General features: G+C 37.8%; 1 protein-coding gene across 7 annotated transcripts in view; it reads right to left on the bottom strand.

Moving 5' to 3' along the window:
• The window catches only part of RC3H1 (ring finger and CCCH-type domains 1), a 92,484-nt gene extending 76,846 nt beyond the window's left edge, over positions 1-15,638 (bottom strand). For 4 of the 7 annotated variants that reach the window (XR_010319396.1, XR_010319397.1, XM_064276624.1 and 1 more), the window contains exon 1: positions 15,499-15,632. The gene's annotated coding sequence lies outside the window, so the exon portion shown is untranslated. Of the gene's footprint in view, positions 1-15,498 lie in introns of all 7 variants that reach the window. The other 3 variants (XR_010319395.1, XM_010591110.3, XM_064276626.1) reach the window with 3 other exon arrangements.
• Between the last annotated feature and the right edge of the window lie 10,930 nt (positions 15,639-26,568).

The following is a 26,568-nucleotide window of genomic DNA, read 5'->3' as shown; positions in this document are numbered from 1 at the left end:
AGTCCTTCCAGTCTCTCGTGACAATTTTGCCAGCTTCCAAGTCTCTCTATCCTCCCATCCCCCCTCCAGACAAGAGTTGCCAACACAGTCTCAAGTGTCCACCTGATACAAGTAGCTCACTCTTCATAAGCACCTCTCTCCTACCCACTGTCCAGTCCCTTCCATGTCCGATGAGTTGTCTTCGGGAATGGTTCCTGTCCTGGGCCAACAGAAGGTTTGGGGACCATGACCGCCGGGATTCCTCTAGTCTCAGTCAGACCATTAAGTCTGGTCTTTTTATGAGAATTTGGGGTCTGCATCCCACTGATCTCCTGCTCCCTCAGGCGTTCTCTGTTCTGTTCCCTGTCAGGGCAGTCATCGGTTGTGGCCGGGCACCATCTAGTTCTTCTGGTCTCAGGATGATGTAAGTCTCTGGTTCATGTGCCCCTTTCTATCTCTTGGGCTCATAGTTATCGTGTGACCTTGGTGTTCTTCATTCTCCAATTGATGCATCTTAGATGGCCGCTTGTTAGCATTTAAGACCCCAGACACCTCATTTCAAAGTGGGATGCAGAATGTTTTCATAATAGAATTATTTTGCCAATTGACTTAGAAGTCCCCTTAAGCCATAGTCCCCAAACCCCCGCCCTTGCTCCACCGACCTCTGAAGCATTCAATTTATCCCGGAAACCTCTTTGCTTTTGGTCCAGTCCAGTTGAGCTGACCTTCCGTGTACTGAGTATTGCCCTTCCCTTCACCTAAAGCAGTTCTTATCTACTAACTGATCAGTAAAAAACCCTCTCCCTCCCTCCCTCCCTCCCCTCCTCATAACTACAAAAGTACGTGTTCTTCTCAGTTTATACTATTTTTCAAGATCTTATAATAGTGGTCTCATACAAAATTTGTCCTTTTGCCTCTGACTAATTTCACTCAGTATGCCTTCCAGGTTCCTCCATGTTATGAAATGTTTCACAGATTTGTCACTGTTCTTTATCGATGCGTAGTATTCCATTGTGTGAATATACCACAATTTATTTAACCATTCATCCGTTGATGGACACCTTGGTTGCTTCCAGCTTTTTGCTATTGTAAACAGAGCTGCAATAAACATGGGTGTGCATATATCTGTTTGTGTGAAGGCTCTTGTTTCTCTAGGGTATATTCCGAGGAGTGGGATTTCTGGGTTGTATGGTAGTTCTATTTCTAACTGTTTAAGATAATGCCAGATAGATTTCCAAAGTGGTTGTACCGTTTTACATTCCCACCAGCAGTGTATAAGAGTTCCAATCTCTCCGCAGCCTCTCCAACATTTATTATTTTGTGTTTTTTGGATTAATGCCAGCCTTGTTGGAGTGAGATGGAATCTCATTGTAGTTTTAATTTGCATTTCTCTAATGACTAATGATCGGGAGCATTTTCTCATGTATCTGTTAGCGGCCTGAATATCTTCTTTAGTGAAGTGCGTGTTCATATTCTTTGCCCACTTCTTGATTGGGTTGTTTGTCTTTCTGTGGTTGAGTTTTGACAGAATCATATAGATTTTAGAGATCAGGCACTGGTCAGAGATGTCATAGCTGAAAATTCTTTCCCAGTCTGTAGGTGGTCTTTTTACTCTTTTGGTGAAGTCTTTAGAGGAGCATAGGTGTTTGATTTTTAGGAGCTCCCGGTTATCTGGTTTCTCTTCGTCATTTTTGGTAATGTTTTGTATTCTGTTTATGCCTTGTATTAGGGCTCCTAAGGTCCCTATTTTTTCTTCCATGATCTTTATTGTTTTAGTCTTTATGTTTAGGTCTTTGATCCACTTGGAGTTAGTTTTTGTGCTTGGTGTGAGGTATGGGTCCTGTTTCATTTTTTTGCAAATGGATATCCAGTTATGCCAGCACCATGTGTTAAAAAGACTATCTTTTCCCCAATTAACTGACACTGGGCCTTTGTCAAATATCAGCTGCTCGTATGTGGATGGATTTATATCTGGGTTCTCGATTCTGTTCCATTGGTCTATGTGTCTGTTGTTGTACCAGTACCAGGCTGTTTTGACTACTGTGGCTGTATAATAGCTTCTGAAATCAGGTAGAGTGAGGCCTCCCACTTTCTTCTTCTTTTTCAGTAATGCTTTACTTATCCGAGGCTTCTTTCCCTTCCATATGAAGCTGGTGATTTGTTTCTCCATCACATTAAAAAATGACATTGGAATTTGGATCGGAAGTGCATTGTATATATAGGTGGCTTTTTTTTTTTTTGGTAGAATAGACATTTTTACTATGTTAAGTCTTCCTATCCATGAGGAGGTATGTTTTTCCACTTAAGTATGTCCTTTTTAGTTTCTTGCAGTAGTACTTTGTAGTTTTCTTTGTATAGGTCTTTTCCATCTTTGGTAAGATTTATTCCTAAGTATTTTATCTTCTTGGGGGCTACTGTGAATGGTATTGATTTGGTTATTTCCTCTTCGATGTTCTTTTTGTTGATGTAGAGGAATCCAAGTGATTTTTTGTATGTTTATCTTATAACCTGAGACTCTGCCAAACTCTTCTATTTGTTTCAGTAGTTTTCTGGAGGATTCCTTAGGGTTTTCTGTGTATAAGATCATGTCATCTGCAAATAGAGATAATTTTACTTCCTCCTTGCCAATCCGGATGCCCTTTATTTCTTTGTCTAGCCTAATTGCTCTGGCTAGGACCTCTAGCACGATGTTGAATCAGAGCAGTGATAAAGGGCATCCTTGTCTGGTTCCCGTTCTCAAGGGAAATGCTTTCAGGCTCTCTCCATTTAGAGTGATGTTGGCTGTTGGCTTTGTATAGATGCCCTTTATTATGCTGAGGAATTTTCCTTCAGTTCCTATTTTGGTGAGAGTTTTTATCATAAATGGGTGTTAGATTTTGTCAAATGCCTTTTCTGCATCAATTGATAAGATCATGTGGTTTTTGTCTTTTGTTTTATTTATATGGTGGATTACATTAATGGTTTTTCTAATATTAAACCAGCCACCTGGTATAAATCCCACTTGGTCATGGTGGATTAATTTTTTGATATGTTGTTGAATTCTATTAGCTAGAATTTTGTTGAGGATTTTTGCATCTATGTTCATGAGGGATATAGGTCTGTAATTTTCTTTTTTTGTGATGTCTTTACCTGGTTTTGGTATCAGGGAGATGGTGGCTTCATAGAATGAGTTAGGTAGTATTCCGTCATTTTCTATGCTTTGAAATACCTTTAGTAGTAGTGGTGTTAACTCTTCTCTGAAAGTTTGGTAGAACTCTGCACTAAAGCCATCCGGGCCAGAGCTTTTTTTCTTTGGGAGTTTTTTGATTACCGTTTCAATCTCTTTTTTTGTTATGGGTCTATTTAGTTGTTCTACTTCTGAGTGTGTTAGTTTAGGTAGGTAGTGTTTTTCTAGGAATTCATCCATTTCTTCTAGGTTTGCAAATTTGTTAAAGTACAATTTTTCGTAATAATCTGATATGATTCTTTTAATTTCAGTTGGGTCTGTTGTGATGTGGCCCATCTCATTTCTTATTCGGGTTATTTGTTTCCTTTCCTGTATTTCTTTAGTCAGTCTGGCCAATGGTTTATCAATTTTGTTAATTTTTTCAAAGAACCAGCTTCTGGCTTTGTTAATTTTTTCAATTGTTTTTCTGTTCTCTAATTCATTTAGTTCAGCTCTAATTTTTAGTATTTGTTTTCTTCTGGTGCCTGATGGATTCTTTTGTTGCTCACTTTCTATTTGTTCAAGTTGTAAGGACAGTTCTCTGATTTTGGCTCTTTTTTCTTTGTGTACGTGTGCATTTATCAATATAGATTGGCCTCTGAGCACTGCTTTTGTTGTGTCCCAGAGGTTTTGATAGGAAGTATTTTCATTCTCGTTACATTCCTTGAATTTCTTTATTCCCTCCTTAATGTCTTCTATAACCCCGTCTTTTTTCAGCAGGGTATTGTTCAGTTTCCGAGTATTTGATTTCTTTTCCCTAGTTTTTCTGTTATTGATTTCTAGTTTTATTGCCTTGTGGTCTGAGAAGATGCTTTGTAATATTTCGATGTTTTGGATTCTGCAAAGGTTTGTTTTATGACCTAATATGTGGTCTGTTCTAGAGAATGTTCCATGTGCACTAGAAAAAAAAGTATGATTTGCAGCAGTTGGGTGGAGAGTTCTGTATAAGTAAATGAGCTCAAGTTGGTTTATTGTTGTAATTAGGTCTTCCGTGTCTCTACTGAGCTTCTTACTGGATGTCCTGTCCTTCTCCGAAAGTGGTGTGTTGAAGTCTCCTACTATAATTGTGGAGGTGTCTATCTCACTTTTCAGTTAAAATTTGATTTATGTATCTTGCAGCCCTGTCATTCGGTGCATAAGTATTTAATATGGTTATATCTTCCTGGTCAATTGTCCCTTTTATCATTATGTAGTGTCCTTCTTTATCCTTTGTGGTGGATTTAGCTTTAAAGTCTATTTTGTCAGAAATTAATATTGCTACTCCTGCTCTTTTTTGCTTATTGTTTGCTTGATATATTTTTTCCATCCTTTGAGTTTTAGTTTGTTTGTGTCTCTAAGCCTAAGGTGTGTCTCTTGCAGGCAGCATATAGACGGATCGTGTTTCTTTATCCAGTCTGAGACTCTCTGTCTCTTTATTGGTGCATTTAGTCCATTTACATTCAGCGTAATTATAGATAAGTATGTGTTTAGTGTTGTCATTTTGATGCCTTTTTATGTGTGTTGTTGACAATTTCATTTTTCCACTTACTTTTTTGTGCTGAGACGTTTTTCTTTGTAAATTGTGTGTTCCTCATTTTCATAGTATTTGACTTTATGTTTGCTGAGTCATTACGTTTTTCTTGGTTTTTATTTTGAGTTATGGAGTTGTTATAGCTCTTTGTGGTTACCTTAATATTTACCCCTAAAAAATTATATTTCTTAATAATTATTTTATTCGTCAGCTATAATTAAAGATCTAAATTAAATGATGCTTATTTTAGGTTTACTCTAAGCATGACTGTTTTTAAATTAAACAGATTTAGTACAGCAACACTGGAAATGTTTAAGCTTACTAGTTTATTTTTTTAAAAATCAGATTGTAGCAATTATTGTATTTCTTTTGGACAGAACCACAAAGAATAACTTTGTTTTGTTTAAAATATTTTAGCACATTTCACTAAGAAGCAGATGACTAAAACAAAATTAATCTTGATTATATATATTTTAAGATACTTGAAATGTATTGAAGTATAACATATCTACAGAAAACCGTACAGATCAAGAGCATTCAACTCAATGAATCACCACGAAATGAGTATACTTGTATACCCAAGATATATATTACCAGAGCTCCATATGGCCCTCCTCTAGAATGATGCCACCAAATCACTACTCCTTTACTCTAGTTCACTACTACCCTAACTCCTAACACTACAGATTAGTTTTGCCTGTTTTAAAATTCTATATAATGGAATCATCAGTATGCAGTCTTTGGTATCTGGCTTCTTTTACTCAACATTGTATTTCTTTTCTTTCTTTCTTTTTTTTTTTTTTGTACATTTTTAAATGTTACAAGGCACTCCAGTTACATTGATCAGTTAGGAATCTACCCTTAATGAACTCATTTTTTGACCAACGATAACGTGAATTTCGAATGAAGCTGATTTCTGCAAGGAACAAAAATGCATGCCAATAACAAAACTAGAGAACAAACAGTCCTCTACTACTCAAGAAAACAAAGCAATGTGTCACACCAACGGTCTGCACTTTTTCCTTTCACTACCTTTTATTTCTTTTTTCTACACAGCTTGTGTCTTAGACTTCCTTGTGGCATTTGGTGGCCACCATAGGGTTTTGATTATTCTAGAACTGGGCAACAAAGAGAAAACACGCAGATGTATTTGTAACAGGTAAGCTGCATATGGAACCTACTCCTTTTGCGTTGTTGGGCAATCATGAGTGTATACACTGACCTAGGGATTTTACAGCTTTAAAGATAAAAATATATTTAATAACAGAACACAATAATAATATTGGTATTATTAAAACATACTGGCCAGGGCTTAAGGCATTTCCATTACTTTCTATTTATCTGTATGCAGTTCTCAACAAAAAATGATCAGACTCAATGCAATTCTTTCACGTGGGCTTTAACTTTTCTCTATCATTTCTATGACCATTTAACACTAATAGGAATTCTTACTGAATAAGAGCTTTAAACAAGGTTGTGAAGAAAAAAAAAAATAGGAGAATAAGGAGATCTACATCCTAATCCCAACTCTACTCTGAGATTTATATACTTTTGATAAATATTCAAAAGTGTTGGGAAAAAAAAAGTATAGAGAAGAATAAGAAAAAAAAAATCACCCCAGATTTTAGGTACAAACGAGTGATCTAAAAGACGATATCCTCATGGGAAACCTAGGAAACCATACTCTAACCGGCAATATTCACAAAAGGCTGCTTCTTTAGAGGAGTAAAGGATTTTAAATTATGCACAGTTTAGGGTGCTGACGGCATAAGCAAAAAGAACACAATAAAGTATTGAAAATGTAGATTTGACATGTGTAATGTTTCTGTTCTACCTCCTACTTCACTGAGTAGTACCTTGGATTTAAAAGCTTGCACGTGGCCATTCAAGGTATAATCGATCTCTATTTGTCTGGTGCAAAAAGTGGAAGAAGAAATATCAGGAATAGAAGGAGGAAATGGAATGCGAGGTGACCGCCTTCATGAACAACTGATTCCTTTGCCATGAGACCAGAAGAACTAGATGGTGCCAGCTACCATTACTAAACATTTTGAGCAGAGATTCCACAAAAGAATCTTGGGGAGGGTGCAGGGAAAGTAAACAGAATTTTAATTCTTATGCAATCCAGACTTTCTTAAGTCACTGAGGCTCAACGAAGCCATGAAACTACTACCCTGAGAAAATCTTTAAACTTGAAATCTTAAACCAAAAATATCCCTGAGGACAGCAGCTGGCTGAGTGGACATGGGAAATAAAGGTGGAGGGGAGGAATGTGCTGTCTCATTAGGGGGAGAGCAGCTAGGAGTTCACAGCAAGGTGTGTATAACTTTTTGTATGAGAGACTGACTTGATTTGTAAACTTTCACTTAAAGTACAATTAAAAAACAAAAACAAAAAACCCTGAAGCCTTCTTTAAACCAAATAGCCCAGCTTAATTAGTAAAGGATACCTGCTGTGAGCATAGCGCTCTTTTAAAGAACTATCTATATGGGATCAAATTGATAATAGCAACTGGAAAGTTTAGACATGAAGCTTAGGGGATAGTGAGTGTGTATCAATAGGGGAGGAACAAACCAGAAAAAGAGAATGAGAATGGCTGCACAATTTGAAGAATGTAATCAATGTCACTGAATTGCGCATGCAGAAACTGTTGAATAGGCATATGTTTTACTGTGTATATATTCAAAAAATTAAAGAAAATGTAGATTTAAGGACAAACTGAGGCCATGTAAATAGATAAGTTATCTGTGAGAATGAATACAAATGGAGAACTGGACCGTGACATAAGTTTATATCAGGGCTCTCTGATAGAACTTTTAAGATAATGGAAATGTTCTCTGTTGTCCAATATTATGGCCGCTAGTCACACCTGACTACTGAGCCCTTGAAATGTGGCTAGAAACTAAAATTTAATTTTAATTAGTCACATGTGGCTAGAGGCTGGTACTGAACAGCAGAGGTCTACATTAATGACTAATATGGGAAGAAAATGAGAATGGTAATATTAACAATTACTTCATATCTGACCACCACCCCCAAAATACACATATAGTAAATCCTAACCCATCCAAAATTTTGTATGTATCTTGAATATTAACATTTTACAGAACATTTTAGATGTTCTAGATTGATATCTTCTCAAATAATTTTTTTTAAACAGAATTTAAGGAGGGAAATAACATTTTTTTTTTTTTTTTTAGGTACTAGGTATCAGGCACTATACTAAAGGTACATTATCTCATTAAAATTTCAAAGCAACCTTTAAAGAAATGTTATTACCATTTCTATTTTTAGAGATGAGGAACCATAAAGTTTAAATCATGAAAGATGAGAACCTTGCTATATCTGACTCAAAAATCTATATTCTAGCACACTCTGCCCATCTGTATATATTTTTAATTCCTAAAATCATAAACATAATGGAATTTTTCCACAATGTATTTATTAGCAGGAATGGATTATATAGCATAATACAATAATTAATAATACACTCAGAGTCTAACGAGGTATTATACAGCCAGCTCTAGCCCCTATACTAAATAGCACCAAGCTTTGTTTTTTTCCTGTAACCTCCCTTGCTGTCTACCCTACCTCTCTTGTATCTAATTTGCAGCTTTTAATCTACCATGGGATGAAAAACCAGGTAATCAAATTTCTTAGAATTATGTACAAAGTAAGAGAGTTTCTAAAAACAATGCCTTAGGGCAGATGATTTTGTTCATTAATTCCGTGACAACTAAAGGTATTTTTACCTGCTTCCTTATTCTAAACTGGGTCCTGGATAGATGAAATATTATATTCTATAATAAAGCTAAGAATCTAGTTATTCCTTTCATTCTCAAATCTTCCACTAAACCATATTTTCAAGCCTAGGTGTCTAAACATCACTTCATTTGAAGATACTATTTTTATGATTAGATTTATTAATTTAGTATTATAGTTTTTCAGTAAATGTTACTACCAGAAATTAAAACTTTTATGCATTAAAGGATTTTATCAAGAAAATGAAGAGATAACCTACAGAATGGTAGAAAAGTATTTGGTAGCCATATATCTGGTAATGGTTTAATATCCAGAATATATTAAGAACTCCTACAACTCAAAAACAAGACAAACAGCCTAATTAAAATATAAACAGAGGACTTAAAGAGGCATTTCTCCAAAGAACATCTACAAATGGCCAAAAACACATGAAAAGATGTTCAAAACCACAATAATACTACTTCACATCCACTAGGATGGCTATTATCAGGAGAAAGGAAAGTAAGTGTTGGCAAGGATGTGCAGAAATTGGAACACTCATCCACTGCTGATGGGAATGTAAAATGGTAAGCAGTTATGGGAAACAGCTTGGCCCTTTCTCAAAAATTTAAACATAGAATCACCTATGACCCAGCAATTTCACCCCTAGGTATATACCCCCAAAGGGATTCAAACAGATATTTGTACAACAATGTTTATTGCAGCATTACTTACAGTAGCCAAAAGGTAGAAACAACCCAAATGTCCATCAACAGATGAATGAATAAATAAAAAATGTGGTATATCCACACAAGGGAATATTATTCAGCCATAAATAGAAATGAAGTTCTGATATGTATTACAGCACAGATGAACCTTAAAAACGTTATGCTAAATAAAATGTCAGACACAAAAGACAATATTGTATGATGCATAGAGACAAAAGTTTATTAGTCATTACCAGGGGCAGCTGAGAGGTGGAATGGGGGAGTTATTCCTCAAGGGCTATAGCGTTTCTGTTTTGGGTGATGAAAAACTTTTGAAAATAGATGGTAACGATGACTGCGCAACATGGTCAATGTAAATGTCACTGAATTGTACACAAAAATAGTTAAAGTGGCAATTTTTCTGTCATATATATTTTACCAAAATAAAATTTAAAAAGGGGGGGGGGGAAGGGTGCCACCAGAACGGATAACTGCTCAACCCAATATAGGTCTTCAATCTTACAGCTTGTTCTACTAAAATTTTAGCAATATTGACATTTTTAAAGTTGGAAAAGGGGAGCTAAAACCGAAGTGTCAAAAAAAAAAGTTAAATCAGGCATATATAAAAATACAGAAATACAAATATTAACAAAGAGTTGATGTATTTCAATATTTTCCTTTAAATAGTCACTATTAAAGCAGAACTTGTACTGAATTGTAAATATTTTTGTATCTTCTGTCACTTTTCATTTTAATAAGTTGTTCTTTTTTTGTTTGTCAAATATTTTATTGTGTTTTACCTGAATTAAGTTATTCTTACAATTAAACTTATTAAATAAAATTTTCCATAAAAAAAAAAATTAGTATCAAATTTTAAATTCTTCTTCCCCATTTAGATATCCTGTACTGATTTTTAACCTGTTATGAATCTTTACTAATAGTATGAAATCTGCTTTTCACGTCTCACTGTAAATTGTAAGATTTCAATTGAATTAGGGGAGTATCATTTTGAATTTAAGATAATGATATAAGAATATTTCCAATGCCCAAATTAAAACTTCAAATTTAGCAGCAAATCTAAATGTATAAAAGTCCAAATTTTATGACTCTTCATTCCAGAAAGAAGAAAAGGACAATTTTTTCTCTTTCTATCAAGTAAAACGAACAAACAAAGCTACAAACCAATTGCCTTTGTTTTTGTATCCATGTTTTTGAAGGGGGTCAGGTACAGATAGAATCAAGAGCAAGGTTTCTGAGATTTATTCAACTAGAGGTCAGAAGCAGAGAGTATTAGGCAAATTATAACTCTAAATATGCCCAAACATTGGCTGAATAAAATAATCAGAAAGTCGGATTCATAAAAATCAAAGCGTTTCGATAAAATTCCTAACAAGCATTTTTTAATGCAACCTCAAATAAGGCTTTTAAGTCTGTTAATATTCCAATTTTCTTCTGTACATTAAGAAAAAACTAAAAGGCAAACAAGTTTTAGGCAAAAGACTAAGTATTGGTTGTTCACATTTGAATATAATATTAAAATTTAGTTTTCACAGCCCAATGAAGCAATACAAATAAGCTTCAGAGTTTGTGTTGAAGCAATACAAATAAGCCTCAGAGTTTGTGTAAAACTCCTTTGGAGTGATCTAAACTAAAACTGCTAACTGCTATGACTGTCAACTTTTCTTCCATAGAGTCATTGGCAGTGGGCCCTCTGTACTTAGAGAGGCATGCAAGGAATGAAATAGTTTTTGATTCCTAACAATCACATCCCAAAGTTTTTTCTGCAATTTCAATTAGTACATAGCACTCTTCCTCAATTACGGCTCAAAATAATTTCACGTTAAATCCAGATAGACAGAAAGCAGATTGGTGGCTGCTAGGGAATGGGGGAGGAGGCAGTAACCGCTTAATCCATACAGGGTTTCCTTTTGGGGTCGTGAAAATGTTTTGGTACTAGATAGAGGTGGTGGTTATACAACATGACAAATGTGCCAAATACACTAAATTGTTCACTTTAAAATAGTTAATTTTATGTTATGTCAATTACACCTCAATAAAAAATACATCTCACATTAACTGACCCCTTTAGAACTTCTCTTCAAAAACACTGCTCATGTTCAAATGCTATTTAGTTCCTGGAGATTTTTAAGATAAAATGCATTACAGGTTAAATCATTACTATATATGCACACTAATAATCATTGAGGGGTGTACTGATGTCAATTTAAAGCATTGCTAAAATGGTTGACAAACATGAAAAGAACACTGCTGACTTACATTTATAAAAAATCTCTAAGAAAAATATAAATGAGTCATTTATTCCTCTATGACAGAAAGTGATTCCAATCGGTCAGCTTAACTATAAATGAAAGTACACCCTATCTCTTGGCTTCTGTTATCATGAACTCAATTTTTTTTACTGTAATTCTTCTCCCAAACTTCAACCAACCAGGAAAACATTGTGAACTGATAAGAAATGTCTAACCTAATATTATATAAGAGGTAAACAAGATTATATAATAAGTAAACAAGTCTGAGCAATAATGGAGATAAATATACTAAAGTAAATTGCCTTGAAAATGTAAAGCAAGCAACATTACTTCAGATTAGTAAACTTTATATTTTAAAATGTACAGAATCTACCCTAAGAAACTCTGGAGTAAGAAAAATTCCTTTGTATAAATGCCTAACAAAATTAATTTTATACCACAGACTCCAAGGTAAGTCCGAAACCAGCCTAGGCTCCAGAATTAAACAAAAGAAGAGAGGATTCTATGGAACAGGCTGATTTTGAAATTTATTGTGACTGTTTTGATACAGGTCAGTCTGAGGATTTAAATCCGTCTGAGTCCAACTATGAAGAGTACCTGAACCCCTTAGCACGGACAGGGCCAAAGCTAAACCAGGTCAGAACACCATGTCAAGGAATATCCTGCTCTGAGGTGTCCACTGAACAGAGATCATTTATCAGTTTATGCTTCACTTTGTTGGATGTGAACCACTTTCAAGACATATGTAAGATTAGGCTGATAATACCCCATCAAACTGCATTTTAAGTCCTAAAAGCTGGAGAAGAAAAAGGCTACTAAATGATCTATGAGCCTTTTTTTTTTTATCTTAAAGAACAAATAATTTTAAATGTTAGCTGACCCAATTAACATCATTGAAATGTTACTAAAATTGTTATCAAATTTTCATAAAGTCTTTCAAAGGCACAGTTTAGTAACTGTTTATGTAACAAATTAAAGCCATGAAACAACTATAGCAATACTACAAATCCATCCTGTCCTACATATAGGGTATGAGTTTCTTTTTTATAGCATTCAGATACACTAATAGCAAAAATAAGTGTTTGTGATTCATATGAATAAGTACTTTCTCGAACTAATGAGTGAACATTTAAAATCCAACGCCATCAAGTAGATTCCGATTCACAGCAACCCTACAGCACACAGGAGAACTGCCACATAGGGTTTCCAAGGAGCAGCTGGTGGATTTAAATTGCTGACCTTTTGCTTAGCAGCCTAGCTCTTAACCACCGCGCCACCAGGGCGTCAAGTGAATATTAAAAAAAAAAAAAAATTTTTTTTTTTTTAGCAGGGTACAAACAATGATCATAGGATATTAGGACTAATAACAAATACAATTATTATAAAACATAGTTCAAGGTCAAAACAAGTAACCGGTCAACATAGTAGATGCCTCAAAGTTTAATGCTGAGACATACAGTGACAGCAGCAAAGCATCTAATTTGTGTCACAAGACAGGGTTTGAGTAAGCTCTTTTACCTATTAATTATGTGGCCTTCTGGCTAATTATTTAGCTTCTCCTAGCTTCAACTTCTTCATATGTAAGTGAGCACAATACTACAATGTTAGAGCATAACTAGGAGGACTAAATGAGATGCTGCCTTTATTCAACAAATAAGCTTTGAAAAACTGTAATTTTTATTATTATGTACAAAATCCCCCCTTCCAATCTCTTCAGATGAATCATACTTTAACTTTTAATACTACCAAAATGTAAATCTGGTTCTTAAGCTATGGTCCCAAAACTTCTTAGAAGCAATTTTGGAAATATTATTTGAGAAAATCTGAACTGAAGTAATCAAAATAAACACTGACACGCAAGATACGACTTTTCTTTGAGGGATCACATCTTAAAAATAATTTTGACACAAAATAATTAAAAACAATTCCCTAAGAGATTTTTCAATATTAAACAGAAACAGAGAAACTGAACGTCCAATTTCAGACATAAAATCTTAACATAAGAAATCTTTGTTTTCTGGAAAATGAGGTAAATTAGTCCTTGGTATAACATTATGCTTTTGCAAAACAAAGTACACTAATCACTTATAATTCACAAACTCCTAAATTACTGCAATTGTTCTAATTGGATTAAGGCCACAGACAAATTTAGTATCATCACAATGTAGACTTTACTTGTGCTCTGTGCTGACCTAAGAAAAATTCAGCATGAAAAAAATAAGTCACAGACTTGAACACTTGTTAAAAAAGTATTCTTTCTGAAACACTTCCCCGAATTTTATATTAGTGAGAACCATGTGAAAGTTGTTCTTTCCTCACCACTCAAAAAAAAAAAAAAAAAAAAATCAAAACACCCACAACATTATTTATGCTAGGCATAAAATGAAAGCCATTATTGAAATTCATCCCACTCTATGTGAAATCCTAAACAATAGTTCAGCCTCTAAGTTTATTAAGCCATCTATTTACTGCCAATTCTTATGGCAGGCATATTCCAGGAACTAAAATAGGGCTGCTGTTTATAAACTTCATATAAGCTGAAAATGCTTTTAGATATGACAGATACAAACCAAATTATAAATTTACCCTAAACACGGGTGAAAGATATTAATTGGCATCCTCTCTACACAGATCTTCCTTCGTGAACCAAAGCCCTCAAATGGACTGTGCAACTGAACGTTAACTAGCGGAAAGCAATCTTCTTTGATGCATCCAACCAATTTTAACGTAAATTTCTGCACACCCGGCTAGAAACTAAAATAGGAATAACCTTAATCTCTCCCCCCCCCACTTGGAAATGTGGTAGATGCCCTAAAAAATTAAGTTTAGGGGAAACAGCAGTTAACCGTTGACATTTCAGACATCACTATTGTATAAATAAGGCAATTACAATGAAGAGCTGTGGCCTGATAAGCCTAAATATTCGAGAGAACTTAGTTTCTAGTTTTTGAAAATTATAAGAAAGTTTTGAAATCTTACAAAATGCGCTTTTTAGAAGTCAAAATTTCAAACTTAGAGAAAAAGACTGATAGGACAAATCACTGAAGACAAAATTAAAGCATAAGGCAGAGCAATAGAAGCCCGGAGATGAAGCACTAGTCTCCTGAAGGAAAACTTCATTAGGTCCATTTTATGTTAATGTTTCCTATGCTGGACATTACTAATTCAAGACGGCTCATTTGAAAGGGGGGGGGGAAAAAAGTTCTATTCAAACACTACAATTTGTCTTTCCGTTGCCAGTAACTGGCTTTGTTTCCAGTTCCATGGACTATTCTGGGATGTCAACAGTTATATTACTACTCTCACCGGGGACGTGGGATTAAGGGATGTTTAGAGAGAACCGATGCTTAAGAGATGTTTTGAGAGGACCATCCCTCACCACGCCATCCCTTACCGATAATCACTGTTTACACTGTTTACCTTGTGTTTTTGTTGCTGTACTTAGATTTTTTAAAAAGACACCTGCACACACGATTTCCCCACCGCCACCAGAGAGGAAGAAGACCGTCAGTCTCGATCTCTAGGAGCTCCAGGGAAACAAACACCGCAAAACCCACTTGGCCAAGGAGGGGAGCGCTTAAGGGGTCGGGGAGGGAGCAGCCCTGAGATGGAGGGAGGCGGAGGCGGCGCCTGTTTACAGGCGCCTTGACTCCCCCCCACCCCCTCCAAGAAAAGGGGGCCCAAAAATCATTTCCTGTGCGCACTCCCTTCCCAGTCTGGGCCCTCGGAGTAACAGAAGAGTGGGGGAGCCTTTGAGCCCCCTTCCTCTCGCCAAAGCCTCTCTCGCCCTCCCCTCGGCCAGGGCGGCGCCCGCACCTCCCCACGGCCTACCCAGCGGGGCAGGCCCTCCGGGCGGCACGCGGAGGCCTGAGGCCTAAAGGACGCCGGCCACTGAGGAGACCCTCGGAGCTGGCGGAGCCCTGCGGGGCCCGGGGCCGGCCGAGCGGCCAGTGCCGCCGCCGAGCAGAGAGTGCGCGATGAGAGCCCCTTCCCCGCCGCGGCTGCCTATTGTTCCCGACCGAGGCCCGGGCTCCGGCCGCCCCGCTCCCTCCGTCGCCGCGGCCGCCCGCCCGCTTGCTCGCTCACCGCGCTGGTCCGAGCAGCAGCTCCTCTCAGCTCCGAGTCCCCGCGGCCGTCGCCACCGGCGCGGCAGCCGCAGCAGCTGCCGCTGCCACCGTCGACTCTGACTCTGCCCCAGGCCGCCGGGCCACGGCCGCCGCCGCCACCGCCAGCGTCGCCTCCGGCCCCCCACCTGCTGCTGCTGAGGCTGCTCCTGCAGCAGGGGCCATCTTGTTAGTCTGCCTCTTCTTCCTCCTCCTCCACCCCGTGGCTCGTTGTCCTCGTCCCCTTCCTCTTCCTCAGGCTCCCTCCCGCCCCGGAGACGGGCGGAGACCAGGGCGAGGCTCCTCCTCCGGGGGGCGGGGCAAGGGGCGGGGAGGGGCGGGGCGAGCACGGGGAGGAAACCTCTGAGTCACCCGCCACCAACGCTGGGAAGGGAGGCGGGCGACGCTCGCTGTCGCTAACCGCAGTGCACAAACGCCGAGAGTTGAAGAACTGGTCCAGCCGTCCGCCTTGCCCTCCCCTCCACGGGCACTTTTGGGCCTAGTGGGCAAGTGCCCAGACGGCAGGGGTGGAATTGGAAGATTTTTGACGTTTTTATCGAATCCTGCACAACCTCTACCCTTTTGACTTTCTCAGCTGTTGTCTCTACTTTTTTCTTTTTCACATCTTCCCCCCAATTTTTTTCTTCTTTTATTCTATCCGGGTTTTCCATCACACCAGCTTTGCCCGAGTCACCCCGCCCACAGTATTCAGTCCCCTAAAGGCGCTGAAACAGCCCAGAAGCCCAGACACTTCTCCAAAACGTCTCCTCAGGCCTCTGTGAACAGAAGGGGCTATCTGGGGAGAACAAAAAGATTTAGCACATAGAAGAGCTGTGCGATCTAAAGCTAGCCTTGTGACTATTGGAAGTTTCTTTTCAGATAAAAGATGTTATTTTAGCATCTCGATTTTTCAGGTCTTGGTCAAGAGAGCAGAGATTTTATTTTTCTGTCGTTTCCTCACTGTGTACATGGCCAAAAACAAGAAAAGTGCTATATTTAGCGAAGCTTCTGCCTTTAACCTGATAAATTCAGTCATATAACACAGATAGTGTTTTTTATATTATTTATAAAACGTGGATCACACACCTCCCTAAAACTCTTACTAGGGAAGAATTCTTTTTAGTTGTTGACACCCTCCTGCTACTCAGATTTCAGCTTCTTTTTAGAAAACCTATTGATGTCTTTCTTATTGATTGGAATTCACTCCCTTTGAAGTAGGCTAAATCTATCACCGCTTCAACCTATTAAATAGTAACCCCTGCCCTACAAACAGGCAAACTTCTAGCTACCACAGTGGAATTAGATTAGCACGTGTTTTCTTTTCTCTCTTGGTTAGCCTTTCCCTCCTCAAACAGCCAGGCCACTGCCCCCTGCTAGGAAAAACAGATTAATCTGTTTCTCCTGCTTTTTCTCCTCCTGCCTTCTTCTCACTCCTAGGGAACCTTCCACAACAGAAGGTTATAACGGCTGTTGCTAGGCAAACATGCCAACTTCCCTGTTCAGACAAGCAAGTAACCTAATTTCCATTATAAGCAACCCAGATAATGTAATTTCTTTGAACTATTAATAGTTGTACCACAGTTGGTAAGACCTCTTCAAAGTTCCCTTATAAAATATGATTTTAAGTTGAATTTATTATTTTTGGTTATTTCATCAATATTTCAATTAAAAAAATAAGTTAAAAATGGAGGGGGCTTCCCAAAGCTCATTTTCATGATATAATTCAACAAAAAGATTTGGAAGAAAAAGAAGAAATGCTGCTTTGAAGGAACTATTAAGTGTTTGCAATAAAAATTTATGAGAAGGCGTATGTTTTGAACTTCCCAGTTAGGCTAGAAGTATGAGACACATTAAAGAATAATTTGTTCCTTGAGTTTGAGTCTATTTAGAAAAATATAATGTGGTTAAATGGCAAGAAAAAAAAAGATTCTGGATTTTAACAAATTAACAGCTCAGCATAAAAATTTTGGCTAATGAATTAAGCTCTTCCTCCTCCCCCCATTTTGCTATTTACTTTTTTAAAAATTGTTATAGTAACATTTTGCAGGGAGTTGAGATTTGCTGAAAGTTAATATAAATAAAACTAACCCTGAAACCCGTTGCCATCAAGTTGATTCTGACTCATAGTGACTCTATTTTGGTTTTAAAACTAAATAAGACGTGTTGAAAATTCAAATAGGATTTGTATACTTAAGCTTCTAAACTCTCTCTCAAAATTGTATAATTTGTTTTAACCCAGTGAAATTCGTATTAATGTAGTGAAATGAATAGTACTTGAGGAGCACCTTAAGCTGAGATGACACATTAAGAATGAGTTACGAAAGACAAAGAGCTTAACTATGTTTTACAGTCATTTCTGCTTGGAAATCACTGTTTTGTAACTCACACAATTTGAACAGTTTAGTTTTATTTCACATTTTATTATCAATCCTGTTGTGCAATGACTAGAGATTTAGACTCTGCGTCAGCCTCCGCCACTGATGCACTATGAGTCATTTTCTATAAAGCACACAGTAAGTATTCAATAAATGTTTACTGAAAATTCATTTTAAGGATATGTCATTATAGTCTTTAGTTTCTTAATCAGTCAACTAAGGATGACAAGCCATCAAATATATTTTTGCTCTTCACATTAACCCTAAAAAAAGATGAATGCTATTTTTTAGATCACACATGAATTAGTTAAAATCATACCTGATGAATTTTTCAATATAGTTTGTGATATGCCTGTACTACACTGTCCCTTGAAAACCCTGGTTGCATAGCAGTTAAGTGCTACAGCTGCAAACCAAAAGGTCAGCAGTTTGAATCCACCAGGTGCTTCCTGGAAACTCCATGGGACAGTTCTACTCAGTCATGTAGGGTCATTATGAGTAAGAATCGACTCGAAGGCAATGGGTATATTGTCCCTCCTTTGATTTTTTTTTTTTTAGAATAACGTGATACCTTTTTAAGCTACTACATGATTTTCAGTTGTCTAGAATATGTAATTGTCAGCCAAAAGCACCATTTACTGAACTGTTGTTAGTTGCGGTTGAGCTGATTCCAACTCATGGCGACCCCATGCATGCAGAGTAGAACTGCTCCATAGGGTTTTCATGGCTGTGTTCTTTTGGAAGGAGATCGCCAGGCCTGTCTTCTGAGGCACCTCTGGGTGGGTTTGTACTGTCAACCTTTCGGCTAAGAGTTGAGCGCTTAAATGTTTGTGCCACCCACAGACCCCTATTTCTCATATTAACCACTAAAAAAATCCACTGCCGTGGAATTGATTCCGATTCATAGCGACCCTATAGATCAGAGTAGAACTGCCCCGTAGAGTTTCCAAGGAGCACCTGGCAGATTAGAACTGCCAACCTTTTGGCTAGCAGCCGTAGCACCTAACCACTACACCATCAGGGTTTCCACATCTCATATTAGGGCTAGAAAATACTTTAGATACCAACCCACTTATTTCAATAGATAAAACTGAGACTAAGAAAACTCATTGCCATCAAGTTAATTCCAACTCATAGTGGTCCTATGGGACAGAATAGAACTGCCCCATAGAGTTTCCAAAGAGCTGCTAGTGGATTTGAACTGCCAACCCTTCTGTTAGCAGCCAAGCTGTTAAACACAGCGCCACCAGGACGCTGAGACTAAGAAAAGTTAGATAAATAACATCTACCTATAGGGTGACTACGAGTCAGAATCGACTTGATGGCAGTGAGTTTTTTTCTTAACTCCTTGTTTATAGATAAGACCCTGTTACTGAGGAGGGATTTGAGGGGGTGGGGCAAAGTTGGAAGCAAGAAATACAAAGATGAATAAGGCATGTGTCCCTGCTTGAAACAAATTTAACAATCTATAGGAGAAATACGAGAAGAAATGCCTGTAAATTACTGGAGCATAAAGTAGCTTGATGCATAGAAAATACAAAGCTTTATGAGAGTTAAAAGGAAGAGATAGTGGGAATCTTCATTCTAATGTCACAGAACCTTCCTTTTGACAGGTGGAAATACTATGATGTTAGATGTGTACTCCAAAACCAAAACCAAACCTGTTGCCGCCGAGTTGATTCCAACTCATAGCGAACCTATAGTCAGAGGCATAGGAATGCAATCAGTTCTCAATTCAGGGCAGTTTTGGGGAGAAAATTACACCCTCAAACACACACATGTACAAAATAGGGAGTGCTGAAGCTAAGGCATTTGGATTTCCTGAACTACTTTAAATAAAGTAGAGGTGGAGGGGTCAGGAGGCCTTACTAGTTTAGTCCTCCCCATCCTCCTCAGCCTTTCCTCCTGCTACACGTAGATTCTCCTTGACCTTCTACTCCTTTCCCGAGTCCATACCATTACAACCCTTCTATTACCAGTGTTGATTAAAATAAAAAAGAAACAGAGAAACGTGTCCTAAGTACTTGCATTAAGAAAATTCAAGGGAACCAATAGTGTCTGGCCTGTCGTTGTTAGATGCCATTGAGTTAATTTTTGATTCATAGTGACCCCATGTGACAGAGTAGAACTGCCTCGTAGGGTTTTCTTGGCTGTAATCTTTAAAACTAAAACTAAAATCTTTATGGAAGCAGGTTGCCAGGTCTTTCTCCCCCTTCTCCCATGGATCAGCAAGTTCAAATCATCAACCTTGGGGTTAGCAGCCAAGTGCTTAACCACTTAACCCTTTGTACCACCAGGGATCCTTATTGTCTTACTCCTCACCCAATCCCAAACCAGGCCCAAGTCAGCATCCGCCAACTAAGTTTGCCTTAGATTCAAGGTAACAATCCAAAGTAATCATGGGAGATATAGCACAAATCAGTTTTGGGATTTCTGGAGTTAGATCCCTGTGGACTTTTTTCCAAAAGAGCTAAATAAAATATTTGAGTCCTACCCGAAATTGCTTCTAAAATGGCCTGCCTTTCAAAAAGGTCTCCCGCCCAACATTGAGCATGTCTGAACTTCAGCTCACCCCCTGAGACTTAGGCCTTCCCTTTAGGGAAGACATACTAGACAACTTTCAGTAAAGAGGCTCATTTTATGCACGGCTCTAACAGCATTTTAAAAATTTATCCAGTTAAACCCGAAGCTTCTCTTTTTCTAATTACTTTTTGCATTATCAACTATTAATACTTTATTGGATATAATTTACCAACAACAAATAAGATAATTGAATAACAATATTGATTACCAAATTATCTGAATAATACCACAATTAGTTATCAGAAAACAGATACTAGAACTTGAATAGATTTAAGACTGGTATGAAAGGATGAATCTCTGTTAAAGATTGAGGCTTCATTTGGAGCTCCATCTGTTGAAATATGCAATTTTAAATACATTGAGGTCAAATACATTTTGTAACCAAATGACATTCTCTAATACTGACGCATGGTGTATTTTTCTTGTGCAAATACTAGGCTAATCATTTTGTCATGAGTAGTCAGTTATGAAAAAGTTAAACATTTATGTGTAAATATTCAGGAGATAAGAATTTGGAAGATATGCTTTAAGCAAAATAGAGAGGAAACTTCCTTTTGCCCCATGCCTTACTTTCTTGGATCTGAACTTGGGTGAATCTTTAGGGTTCTTTAGGATGTATTGAAGAGGCCAGGGGTTAAAGATGATTTTTGCCACTTGGAAGCAGGTCACAAACCAGGTAGGAAGATATCCCCTATGGCAGATTTCTCATTGAAGATAATATTCACCGTCATGTTACTCCACGAGCTTATTTCTATTTTGTTATCCTTTAATTTAAATAAAATCTTATTTGAACATTCCAGCCTTTTCTCAGCTGGGTTACATTCTATTAATGGGAGAGTTTTGCAACCATGTTCGGGTCAGTCATTCTCAAGTAGATAATGGGAGATATCTAGAGCTTTTCAGGGAAAAAGGAAAACTAAGGAGCACGATTCAGAGCTCTTCTTCACCTAGTTATTTTTTCTTCTGTTGTCAGTCTTGGACAAACAGAAAGACAGTTCAAACTCTTGTTCCAGCACTTACGAGCTATGTGATCTTACACAAGTTAACCTTAGAAAGCTTCAATGTCCTTGACTATAAAAATAAAAGTAAACTATATCCAAGTTGGTTTTATGGAGATTAAAATGAGAAAATAGATGTAGAGTATCTAGTACAGTGCTTAACATCTACTAGGTACCCAATGAATGAGAGTTGTTAAAATTATGCTAGGTATTGTGTGTTATATTAGGCTAGTGGTTCTAATTTTTAGCTGTGAACTTTTAAAAACTGTGTATCTCCAGCTCTGACTCTAGAGATTCTGATTTGGGGTGTTGGTATGGGGTCAGTCATTATTCCTTTTTTTTTTTTTTTAATGGATGATTCCATCCTATCACCTGGGATAAGAACCACAGATGTAGATCAAGGGTCCACAAACTTTTTTGGTAAATGGGTAGATAATAAGTATGTAGGTCTGGCAGATCATACAGTCTCTGTCACAACTATTTAACTCAGTTATTGTGTGAAAGCATCTATAGGTAATATGTAAACATATGAGTGTGGCTGTGTGCCCATAACACTTTATTTACAAATATAGAAAAAAACAGGTGGTGGGCATGATTTGGCCCATGGTTGTTGTTTGCCAACCCTGTCTTATGTGAAGAAAAATATTACTTGCTACGGCCAAGGAAAGTATATTATTATTATGTTCAATAGCATCAGCATTAAAAGCCTTATATGTAATGACCAATGTTTGGTGCTATACAGAGTTAAATAAACAGATAGGGCTCCTGCCTTCTAAGGAATTAGTAATCTAAAGCAACAACAGTGCAGACATAGTATTTATAAGCAGCCCCTTATGAGTAATTATCACATAATCAGATGACTATACAAGACTAAACGTGAAACTAAGTTCAGGAGTGGATGGGTTTTCCTATTGCCGTTGATTTACAAATACCAGATGAAATAAAAGAAGCACAGGGGATCATTCCAGAACCATAGTAAAGAAGAGAACAATCGCCCAGGTAGCTTCCCTTTTTTAGCAAGAATCTATAAAGGAGCATCTTTTAAAAGTGGTCCTTCAATTAAGTCTCCGTGGCTTTCCACGTCACTGATTTGCCTTCTCTCAAGAGTAATTTCTTCATTAAAGTACATTATTAGCAGATTTATCCTCTGACTTTGTAGGCTATATTATAGTTGCAGTGAATGACACCAGAGACTACTTTCTTTAACCTGGAACAAAGAAGAATGTCTCTTTTTCTCAATAGGAATGATAAACTTAGAAAAAAAGCCAGTGGATCATTTTGTATGTCTGTGTGTACATGTATGCAGGGGTATATTTAAATCAAGTAATTGGTTGTTTTGTAACTTATGCCTACAATTGTAGAAATGATGCAATAGTAGCTTTTGGGGAGGGCAAGGTTGTCCTATATCTCTCATATCCCTGAAAGATGGGCAGGTGTAACGAACATTTATAAGTTTTTGGCTGCCCAGTATCTGACCCCTTCGTTCTTCACTGTTTGAGAAACTTCTCTTTGGGAATTTTTTTTTTTTTTATTAACTTTTGTTGAGCTTCAAGTGAACGTTTACAAATCAAGTCAGTCTGTCACATATAAGTTTATATACATCTTACTCCATACTCCCACTTGCTCTCCCCCTAATGAGTCAGCCCTTTCAGTTTCTCCTTTCGTGACAATTTTGCCAGCTTCCAACTATCTCTATCCTCCCATCCCCCCTCCAGACAGGAGATGCCAACACAGTCTCAAGTGTCCACCTGATATAATTAGCTCACTCTTCATCAGCATCTCTCTCCTACCCACTGTCCAGTCCCTTTCATGTCTGATGAGTTGTCTTCGGGGATGGTTCCCGTCCTGTGCCAACAGAAGGTTTGGGGACCATGACCGCCGGGATTCCTGTAGTCACAGTCAGACCATTAAGTCTGGTCTTTTTATGAGAATTTGGGGTCTGCATCCCACTGATCTCCTGCTCCCTCAGGGGTTCTCTGTTGTGCTCCCTGTCAGGGCAGTCATCGACTGTGGCCAGGCACCAACTAGTTCTTCTGGTTTCAGGATGATGTAGGTCTCCGGTTCATGTGGCCCTTTCTGTCTCTTGGGCTCTTAGTTGTCGTGTGACCTTGGTGTTCTTCATTCTCCTTTGCTCCAGGTGGGTTGAGACCAATTGATGCATCTTAGATGGCCGCTTGTTAGCATTTAAGACCCCAGACGCCACGTTTCAAAGTGAGATGCAGAATGTTTTCATAATAGAATTATTTTGCCAATTGACTTAGAAGTCCCCTTAAACCATGGTTCCCAAGCCCCCGCCCTTGCTCCGCTGACCTTTGAAGCATTCATTTTATCCCGGAAACTTCTTTGCTTTTGGTCCAGTCCAATTGAGCTGACCTTCCATGTATTGAGTGTTGTCTTTCCCTTCACCTAAAGCAGTTCTTATCTACTAATTAATCAGTAAAAAACCCTCTCCCTCCCTCCCTTCCCCCCTCGTAACCACAAAAGTATGTGTTCTTCTCAGTTTATACTATTTCTCAAGATCTTATAACAGTGGTCTTATACAATATCTGTCCTTTTGCCTCTGACTGATTTCGCTCAGCATAATGCCTTCCAGGTTCCTCCATGTTATGAAATGTTTGACAGATTCGTCACTGTTCTTTATCGATGCGTAGTATTCCATTGTGTGAATATACCACAATTTATTTAACCATTCATCCGTTGATGGACACCTTGGTTGCTTCCAGCTTTTTGCTATTGTAAACAGAGCTGCAATAAACATGGGTGTGCATATATCTGTTTGTGTGAAGGCTCTTGTTTCTCTAGGGTATATTCTGAGGAGTGGGATTTCTGGGTTGTATGGTAGTTCTATTTCTAACTGTTTAAGATAACGCCAGATGGATTTCCAAAGTGGTTGTACCATTTGACATTCCCACCAGCAGTGTATAAGAGTTCCAATCTCTCCGCAGCCTCTCCAACATTTATTATTTTGTGTTTTTTGGATTAATGCCAGCCTTGTTGGAGTGAGATGGAATCTCATTGTAGTTTTAATTTGCATTTCTCTAATGGCTGATGATCGAGAGCATTTTCTCATGTATCTGTTAGCTGCCTGAATATCTTCTTTAGTGAAGTGTGTGTTCATATCCTTTGCCCACTTCTTGATTGGGTTGTTTGTCTTTTTGTGGTTGAGTTTTGACAGAATCATGTAGATTTTAGAGATCAGGCGCCGGTCCGAGATGTCATAGCTGAAAATTCTTTCCCCGTCTGTAGATGGTCTTTTTACTCTTTTGGTGAAGTCTTTAGATGAGCATAGGTGTTTGATTTTTAGGAGCTCCCAGTTATCTGATTTCTCTTCGTCATTTTTGGTAATGTTTTGTATTCTGTTTATGCCTTGTGTTAGGGCTCCTAAGGTTGTCCCTATTTTTTCTTCCATGATCTTTATCGTTTTAGTCTTTATGTTTAGGTCTTTGATCCACTTGGAGTTAGTTTTTGTGCTTGGTGTGAGGTATGGGTCCTGTTTCATTTTTTTGCAAATGGATATCCAGTTGTGCCAGCACCATTTGTTAAAAAGACTATCTTTTCCCCAATTAACTGACACTGGGCCTTTGTCAAATATCAGCTGCTCATATGTGGATGGATTTATCTCTGGGTTCTCAACTCTGTTCCACTGGTCTACGTGTCTGTTGTTGTACCAATACCAGGCTGTTTTGACTACTGTGGCTGTATAATAGGTTCTAAAATCAGGTAGAGTGAGGCCTCCCACTTTCTTCTTCTTTTTCAGTAATGCTTTACTTATCCGAGGCTTCTTTCCCTTCCATATGAAGTTGGTGATTTGTTTCTCCATCACATTAAAAAATGTCATTGGAATTTGGATCGGAAGTGCATTGTATGTATAGATGGCTTTGGTAGAATAGACATTTTTACTATGTTAAGTCTTCCTATCCATGAGCAAGGTATGTGCTTCCACTTATGTAGGTCCCTTTTAGTTTCTCTGCAGAAATTTTTAACCTCATTTCTTCAACTTGTCATGGGGTCTCAGATTTCTCAAGTGACAATATAAAATCACAGAATAAAATTAATTTTGCATTTACTTTATCGCAAACAATCACAGCAAATATTTGATAATCTATAATGGGCCAGACACTGTACTATGGTGCTATAGCAGTCAACAAGATAGATAGTGTCTCTCTCTTCCTCAGGGGTTATAGTTTAGCATGGAAGATAGAATACTTATAAGTAATTAATCACAAGTTTGTTAAGTACCCTGAAGGCTAAAGTACGCGGCATATTTAACTATGGGAATTAATCAAGTCTGAGATGAACAGAGAAGGCTTCTACAAGAAAGCAACATTTAAGCTGCAAGCTAAAGGTTAAGTAGGAATTAGCTAGGCAAAGAAAAAAAAAAAAAAGAGAAGAGGCCAAATGTTTTAGGTAGAGAGAATCAAAAAAAAAAAAAAGAAAAACCAAACCAGTTAGTATACAGTTGGTTATGATTCATGGCATGACCTTTTAGAAGTGGATCGTTAGCCTTTTTTTCCAAAGCGTCTACCACCAATCTTGCAGTTAGTAGCTAAGTGCCTAACCATTTGAGCCACCCAGGGACTCCTGAAGAGAGAATAGCATGTGCAAAAGCTCTGAGGCAGGAAAAAGCATGGAACTGACAGAAATCTAGTTTGACTGAAGGAAATACAGAGCATCAGAGGGAGCCTCGCAAATATGCTGCAGAGGTAGGCAGGTAGGATAAACATTTTTCTACGAATCTTTGTGGACACATGTTTTCATTTCTCTTGAGTGAATATCTTGGAGTGAGGTCTGAAAAGCTGAGGAGTAACATGATAAGGCTTGCTTGTTAAAGAGACAATTCTCTCATTATACAATGTAAAATGTATTGGAAGCAGAGCAAAAGTACACAAGGAGGATCTTGATCAATCCTTCTTTCTTGAAACCTCTTCCTTTGAATTCTTGTGAAATCATACCTGGTTTTTCTTTCTTTCTGCCCACTACTTCTCAGTCTTTTTTTTTTTTTTTTTTTAATAGATCTACCTTCTCTATTAGGCATTTAAATGTTGATATTTTAATACTGACCACACACAGTTGGCAAGAATGTGGAACTCTAACTGT

Source organism: Loxodonta africana, chromosome 25 (assembly GCF_030014295.1).
Source record: "Loxodonta africana isolate mLoxAfr1 chromosome 25, mLoxAfr1.hap2, whole genome shotgun sequence".
NCBI lineage: Eukaryota > Metazoa > Chordata > Mammalia > Proboscidea > Elephantidae > Loxodonta > Loxodonta africana.
The sequence above is the reverse complement of the archived record's forward strand: the minus strand, read 5'-3'. Positions and strand labels throughout refer to the sequence as shown.